This window comes from Tamandua tetradactyla, chromosome 1 (genome assembly GCF_023851605.1).
Source record: "Tamandua tetradactyla isolate mTamTet1 chromosome 1, mTamTet1.pri, whole genome shotgun sequence".
Taxonomy (NCBI): Eukaryota; Metazoa; Chordata; class Mammalia; order Pilosa; family Myrmecophagidae; genus Tamandua; species Tamandua tetradactyla.
The window spans coordinates 150,636,084-150,644,524 of record NC_135327.1 but is presented as its reverse complement, the minus strand read 5'-3'; the positions used below and the strand labels follow the sequence as shown (position 1 = coordinate 150,644,524).

General features: G+C 34.6%; 1 protein-coding gene across 21 annotated transcripts in view; it reads left to right on the top strand.

Moving 5' to 3' along the window:
• Positions 1 to 8,441, top strand: part of IMMP2L (inner mitochondrial membrane peptidase subunit 2) — a 980,891-nt gene that overhangs the window by 168,044 nt on the left and 804,406 nt on the right. The window lies entirely within an intron of this gene.

Sequence of the window (8,441 nt, the reverse complement as noted above, 5' to 3'; positions counted from 1 at the left end):
CATGTTGAAAAATTTGAGTAGTTGGAGCTTAGTAGTATGTGCCATTTTCATATCTCTGGAATTTTTCTGTTCATGAAGTTGAAGTATTGTTATTGTTATTATTACTATCTTTATTACTTTTATTTGAGAAAATGACTGCCATTTCCATTTGCCATGCAGCATGGTTCTGTTCCACTGACAACTGGTTTTTGGATGAGTGAAATATCGACAGTTTTTTTTTTCTGAGATGCAGCAATGTAATGTGAAACTGTTTTAAGACCCTAGTTTATAAAATTTAATTCACTATGTAAACATTTTGACCTCTCTTGCTAGCTATAAAATGGCTTGTATTTAAATACCTATAACAACTGTAACACTTCATAATGGATACATAATTTATATATACTCATCAGGAAAGTTCTTGGATGAGAATATTTATTTTCATTTGTATGTCAGTTTTAGCTTATATTCTGTAATAGAAGTGGGGAGATGACATTGTACATATTCTGTTATCTCCAGTGTGTCCTTTTTGTTATAAGGTTTATGAGAAAATTTTAAAATATTTTATTGGTAATTTTGGTCTCTTATTGTGTACAGATGTCATATATCTTGTTCTTTCAGTTAATAAACATCATATTCTACTGTTCTTAGGCTCTCAGTAAGTATTCTTCAAAATGGTCTTACTAGCCTTTTGATAAATGTCATTTTAATTAAATACACATAAATATGGAAAGATGTATGTAACAAAGTCTGTAGTAATTACAGTGAGTTTTATTTTATTTTGTATTCTTATGGATTTGTGTACTTACTTCTCAGGCAGAATAACCACATACTATGAGTCTGTACCAACCTATTCTTGTGCTCATAAAGATCACAGGTCTGTCAACTAGGTGACCTGAATTAATTTGATTTCTCCTTTATCACAGTACTGAATAAGTAAATATTATAATGTCTCATGTGTTAATATGTATAAAACTCAGGATTAATAACTCTTTTTACTGATTTGGAAACTTGATTTGTTGCTTACAGAATTTTTGTTAATATGGTTGTTAAAATGACATTTATTGCTATGAAATTTTTTTCATTTCAACTCTTTTTCAACATTAGAAACAATGTTATGATAATACCTGAGATATTGGTTGAATATTGAACTTTGAGACAATAAGATCTGACTTTAGCTCTTACATTTGCCAGAGTGTCCTTGGCTGATTCTAACAGAAATATCTGCTTTATAAGATTGTTTCAAAAAAATAATTGACTAAAAAGTATTGACTTATTTTTATTATAATAATAAGTCATGGACATCTTTTTAAAATCCTTAATATCTTATATTTACTTTTTGCTGGAAGTTTTATTCCTCAGTTTTTGTTTGTGAAAATTACAAAATGTTGACTAAGTAGTTTATAAGTACCTCAAGGACAGGAGCTGTAAACTTTCTTTTGGATGCTCACCCAGAGAATCAGATTAATCAGTATATTGAAGAAATATTAAACAATTGACATATAATAAAATTGAATTAAATTTGCATTGTTTCATCTGATAGATGATTATCATTCAGTTTTGCTTATGCATTGATATATAATTGTTTTGTAATTGTTCTATCTTATCTGTGAAATTAATTTGTGAACAAAAATTGATTAGAGATTATTTTTCAGCTTCTCATCATCTCTACAAGTGTATAAAAGAAAAAAATCAGCCTCTTGGGTGCACAGGTGGTTCAGTGATAGAATATTCACCTTCCATGTGGAAAATGCAGGTTTGCTTCCTGGACCATGCACTCCCCCACCCTGGCAAAAAATAATCAGCCTCCGAGTCTGTTCAATAAATGTTTGTTGGATTTTAACCCAATACATGTTTTAATGGTATACCTATACCTATTACACCCCCCCCTTTTTTAAAAGATAATGGATAGATTTAAGTTGATTTCAACTATTAGAACTATTAATGAGGAATGTTAAAATCCATTATGGTGCAGTTATGCTAGATATAGTATTATGCTGGTAAAACATATCTTCATATATGTGGATATGTAGCTCTATATGTATAGAGGGAGAAGTGGGAATTAGGGGTTGCCTGTGATTTTCTGGAATGACATAGAATGGGGGAATGGCAATTCCCCCAAGGAAAAGGTGCTGGGCATGGACAAACATCACAAAGGTCTACTGTAGAGGGATGTTTCCATTCTTATTTCGTATATATGTGCAATATATATACGTATACATATCTATGTATATTTTAACAGCTTTGAGTTTTAATTACCACGCCATATGATTCACCCAGGCAAACTGTACAGTTCAGTGTCTGTTAGTATATTCTCAGAATTCTGTATCCATCAGCATTATCAATTTTAGAACATATTCATTAACCCCAAATTAACTCCATACCCCTTAGCCATTACCCCTCATCACTCCCTACCCATGTGCCTGGTAACCTCTGATCTACTTTTTTTTCTATGGATTTACCTATTCTAGATATTTCATATAACAATGTTTTTGAGGTCCATCAGGTTGTAGTATATATTAGTATTTTATTCTTTTTATTACCATATAATATTTCATTATGTGGATATACCATATTTTATTTATTCATTCATCATTTGAGCAGATGGGTTGCTTTCACCTTTGGCTCATGTAGATAATGCTGCTATGAACATTGGTACATGTTTTTGTTTGCATACCTGTTCTCCTGAAGTTATATTTAGGAATGGCATTGCTAGATCAAATGGTGATATTATGATTAATTTTTTGATGAACAGACAAACTGTTTTCCAAAATGACTGTACCGTTTTATAGTCATTTTGGCCATGTGTGAGAGTTCCTATTTCTATATACCTTTGCCAACACTTGGTGTTATCTGTCCTTTTGATGATAGCCACCTAGTAGGTGGGAAATGCTATCTCATTGTGGTTTTGATTTGCATTTCCTAATGACAAATGATGTTGAGCATCTTTTCATGTGCTTATTGACCATGTATAAATCTTTTATAAAGTAATGAGTTTATGAGGGTGTTTTTTGCTTTTTTTTTTTTTTTTTAACTAAAAACATGATAGATTTGTCCAAATTTTCTTATTCTTACTCTTCATTCTTTAAAATTTTGGGCATATGTTGTTTAACACAAATTAGTTATTCCTCATAATCTTTTTGTGAAGTAAGTAGTAGTAAGTCCTTAAGAAAATAAAATGGAGGCTTAAAGAAAGTAAATAATTGGTTCTAGGTCACAGAGGTAGTAAAATGGTGCAGTATTTGAACCCAGCTCATTTTAAATCTAGAACCTAAGTTCTTAAACATGACACTACAATGCATCTTGTCATCTGTTTTAAAATTTACTTTACTATTATTGCTGTTGTTGCAGTTTTGTTTTACCTGATAGCATAATTTCAGAGAAACAAATATTTTTACAGTTTAAAGTGACCTCATAGTTCATCCATTGACATTCTTACCAAATGCAAGAAGTCTGTTCATAGCTTTGCTAAGGAATAGTTGTTTACCCATATTTGTAGTTTTTCAAATTTTCTTTTCTTTGAAAAAAGTCTAGGCTTAGTGATAACAGTTTTACTTTATTTCATGTAGGAGGTTTTGTAATCGGTATGATAGTTGCAGCTACTATTGGATGCAGCATCCAATGTCTTTGCACAGGTAATAACCCTGACATTTTGTTTTCTCACTTGGGTTGCCAAGCTAGGAGAGGATACTATTAAAGGGTCAGACTCATGTGCTCAGGCACTATTAGCTTTTGATTTATGACCAAAGCCATTATTACTCATGTCTTTACTTGTTTGACTCTCAGGATCTGGCTGTCCTTTGGTTTTAACTTGATAAGAACTGTACGGATGGCTTTCTCTGCCTTAATATTATGAAAAATGCAAGGAGCCTCATGACAAGTTGTGCATCATAGTGACATACATAAAAGGGCAATAATAATTTGGGAAAGGCGTGACTTAGAAAAATTAATTTTATCGAATTGATAAACCTTATCTTTATTCCTAATGTTAGATTATTCCCCCAGCCCACCCCCCACCATCCCCAAACTAACTTATCACCAAGTTCTATATGTTTTACTTAGTCATTCTTTTAAGATGCCATTCTTTCCTTTCCATTTATTTGCTGTCATCAGCCTAGTCCAGGACATACCAACTTCAGAATTATTGATTCTTAGAAAGGTAAAAGGGTCAGATGTGAATTTATTACATGAGTATTCACATGATTTATGCAAATGCCTTGTCAACAGGTTACAATTTGCATTATTCAGCATTTGTTTATACACAGTTATGACACTGTTAAACTCTAGCATCTGGGCAATTTTTAAAGACAGCTTTGTGCTTGGATAATTCAAAGCAGCTCCCATTAAATAATTTGAAGTGACTGATAAGGGTTTCATTTTTGTCAGGAACTGAATAAGGTCATTACTGAAGACTAAGGCAAGAAGTGTCAGGGCGTGCCTAGCTTCATCGGAAGAGGTGCTTGGCATGGTTTTTTGGTTTTTTTCCTTCATGATTAAAAAGCAGAAAAAGGCATATGCAGCTTTGAATTGTTCAAACAGTATTTTCTAAAGTATAAGCTCTTATTGTCATAATAGGAGTTTTAAAAATGGGTTCACTGAAATCCATTTTCCCCATGGGTTGTCCATTTATGCTTAGAGGTGAGTGGGATTTATAAACTACCATACTCGGTAGAGGAGAAATTAATTTGCTATGAAATATATCGTATCAAATCTTAGTGGCTTTATTCTGTATAATATTAAAATTCATTCTACCCTCACCACTCCCCCATCCTCAAGACATTTTCCTTCGTTTCACAATCCTCACTAACCATTCCTGTAGGAATGTATAAGCTTTAACAAAGCTTATAACTGAAGTTGTTAAGAAAAACAAATAAATTAAAATCTCTGCTCCAAGGCAGTTTTACAAGTGACAGCACCTGGACATCACTGAAATCGGAAAGGGGACCTACATGCATTGTCTTAGTGGTGTTGCAAAGCAGTTTTCCCTTTTTTACTCAATAGTTTTCCTCAATTTTATTATTTTTACTGCTTGACATTTGGGAGGCACATTTACAAACATTATCTCATTCGGTTATGAAAACAACGCTGGTCTGGTAGGTGGTGCTAGCCTTTATTCCAACATATCACATACCCTGTTCTCTGCCATATTAACTGTCTCGCATTCTTTTCCCTTTCCGTAGAAGATTTATTTTTTTCTTTCCCTGATAAATATTCTTGGTTAAATTTAGGAAACATTCATTTAACAATTACTCTGTAGGCAGGATGTGATCTCTCTTTTCCTCTACACTTTTTTCCCCCTCCTTTAGCATTATTTTTGCCACTTTTGTGTTTTGTAGCAGGTCGCTTAATCCTCTGCAAAGACAAAACTGGATTGGATAATTTTCTGTCCTCAAATAAAGCAAATATGAAATCAAGATTTTATTTTCATTTTTTATTCTGACTAGTTGTTCTCCTTAAGTGTGCAGATTTTGGGGTATTTGTGAGAATATGATCCGTGATCTCATAGCACTTGAAACAGGAAAATGCAACGGATGAGGAATTCTAACTGCCAGTTGACTCACGCTCTCCTTTCTCTATTTCATTCTGGTAATGTAGAAGTAGAGCTTCTCATCCTCCTTGCTCATACATTGTGTTTGTATCTCTTGAGTAGGTTCTAAATAAGGAGATAGCTTTTATAGCTTAAACTTTCTTCTCTATCTGCCACGCTGCTCCTACTCTCACTATTTCCTTCCTTATGAAACAGAATTTGCTCTTTTTTTCCTTTAACTACAAGAACAGTACTCTTTAGAACACTGATAAAATATATTTTATGAGTTGAATATATTAATCTTTAGTACACTGATAAGTTCTGTGATCATTGGAAAGCTCATGTGGACAGTCTTTACCTTTTTAACCCAGAAAATTAGAATATTTTAGAAATTTAGAATCATCTACGTCAAGGAAAGCATGTGTGTGTATGTGTGTTTGATTCTGAAAAATGTGCTATGTACAGTGGAAACCATTTTGATTATTAAGAAACAGATAGCTTTTTTTAAAAAGTTATTGACTAGAGGATTTGTATTTGTATTTTGTGAGAAAAGTTATTCTAGAAGTAAACAGAGGCCAAAGTAGAACTTTTCAGAAAAGTGTCAGAGTTCATAGATACAGTTTTTTACTAGTGTTTTATGAGTTGAGTATATTAATTTCATGGGCTATGAATCTAAGCCCACCTTCACTCCCCAAAGACTAAAACCTGTGAAGTCTAGGAAAAACGAAAATCAAAAAACAACTTTCTTTTCTTTTTGTTAAAATTAAAAAAAATAACTTTTGGATATTTCTTCACTGAAGAAATACTTATCGAGTGCCAACTGCCTGTCAGTTACTTTCTATGTATTGGAGATAGAGCAGTGAACAAAACAGACAAAAATCTCTGCCCTCATGCAGCTTATATTTTAGTGTAGGAAATGAACAGACTTCACAGTCATCAGATATTTAAAAGCCGTAATGGCGAAAATAACGTAGGCAAGAGTGATGGAGAAAGGCTGGTGACTTTGGGGTTGGCTTATATCCCACAGAAGTGTATGGGAATTAGAGGGTGGGAGATGGCATGACCTTGGTAGGAGTCTTGGGCCTTTCTGGGGATTGATGAAAAGGGGAATAAAGAGCATAACTAGATTTGTGTTAATGATTCCAAGGACATTAATCATGGTGAGATTGTGAGTGTTGGGTGGGGGAGGAGATTTGAGGTCTTGCTTTTTACTCCTGGCAATAGCTGGGTAGACAGAGCAGGGTTGGTCCTAACTAGAGCTCCTGGGCCCTCCGTGGCCATGTGCTGATGGAGGCACAAGGAGGAGGGACGGAATGTCTACCGCAAAGCATGAAAATGCTAAGGTTCTTTTTTTAGCACATATAAGTGTAAAGACCATAGCTGGGGCAGGCTTGCAGGTAAGTCTTGATCAGTGTCTGATCATGTCACCAAAGTCCCATTCCCACATTTCTTCTCTGCCTTCCACAGTATGTACTTCCTTCTGAGGTGACTCTTTTCATTTGTATGATAGCAGCCAGCAGCATCCAGAGGGGCTATGTGCTTTTTCCTGCCCACTGTCAGAAAGAGGGAAAAGAAGAGGTGGAGAGCCTATTCTTTCGTGCTGTTCTAGTACTTATAATTATATAGTATAACAATTATATAATTATATAATATATATTAAAATATAATAGATGTAGTCAACATCAGGCAAGTTGTGTTCCAAAGTTCTCTTTGTTTTTTGTTTTTGGTTGCTTACAAGTTTTATGCATGAAGCAGGGACAGACCCCTCAGGTATATATAATACTTCACTGTTCCTCCCTAATAAAATTGGAATGCTGAAGCTTTGGGAAATACTTGCCAGGGTGTTACTCTCTTGCTCAGAATTGTGACCATTTGTTAAAATATTCTGAGTGTCACAGCTTAGAGAGTACCAATTATGGTTGACAAGCTGAACTTTAAGAAATGCCCCTTTCTAGTATATGTTTGATGCCAATAGGCTCAGCTTTGAAAAAAAGTGTTTTTATAGTGTGCTTTGCTGTGCTTAAAATGCTTGTGCAAAAACACATAAATACATCCACCTCTTTACGCCTTTTAGCATTTAAGTTTTCTAGTATATGCCATATATTTGCTGTGTTCACTTGCTGCCTTTGTCTTTAAGGAAATGGCCTAACTTTGAGGAAGTGATTTGTGAATTCAATCTCTGTGCATATTGTCTCTATGGTGATACAGTATTGTTCTGTACTGAACAATCCACAGACCCTGTCTGCCAGTTAGGGTATGTTTTTTTCTTAGAAACCTCCTGGTACCTTGTGCATACATTACCAGGGTTATTTTTTTAAACCACATGACCTCATTATTCCAATCATCAGTTAGAGAAAGGCAATCAGAGGCAAACTGTCAGTGAAGTAGCTGGGAGTGAGAAATCTTTTCCACCGGGAAGCTCTACACAGAAAAGTGACCACAGCCCCAATAAAATATTCTCTCCTAAGTATAGGGGGCGTAATTATTAAAATACTGCAGAAGTATGTAGATATTCTGAGAGAACACAGCAGATTCCAGGGAGTTGTAGCAACCATGAAAAAGACATGGCCATGAGAAAATGAGAAAGGGGGTACAGAGAAATCAGTAAATTAGTGAAGGAGAAGAGTCCAAGCATGGAAGGCTGTCAGAATTACCATCTGACTCCTGACATCACTGTGTGTTCTGGGGGCAGGAAGATTTCTGTTCTTCCTTATCTCCTTGGGTATCCTTTCTATAAACCCCCATCACCTGACAAACTCTGAGCCTGTTTTTGTTCTGGAGCTGCCTGAAATAGCCGATCTCTCACAATTGCCTATTGAATAACAAATCAGTTTCATAGAACATGATAATATATGGCTGTCAGATAAAGACCTTGTGAAATAAACTAGTATTACACAAGGCTGAAAAAACACTGGGCACGGGAATGGACATTCTG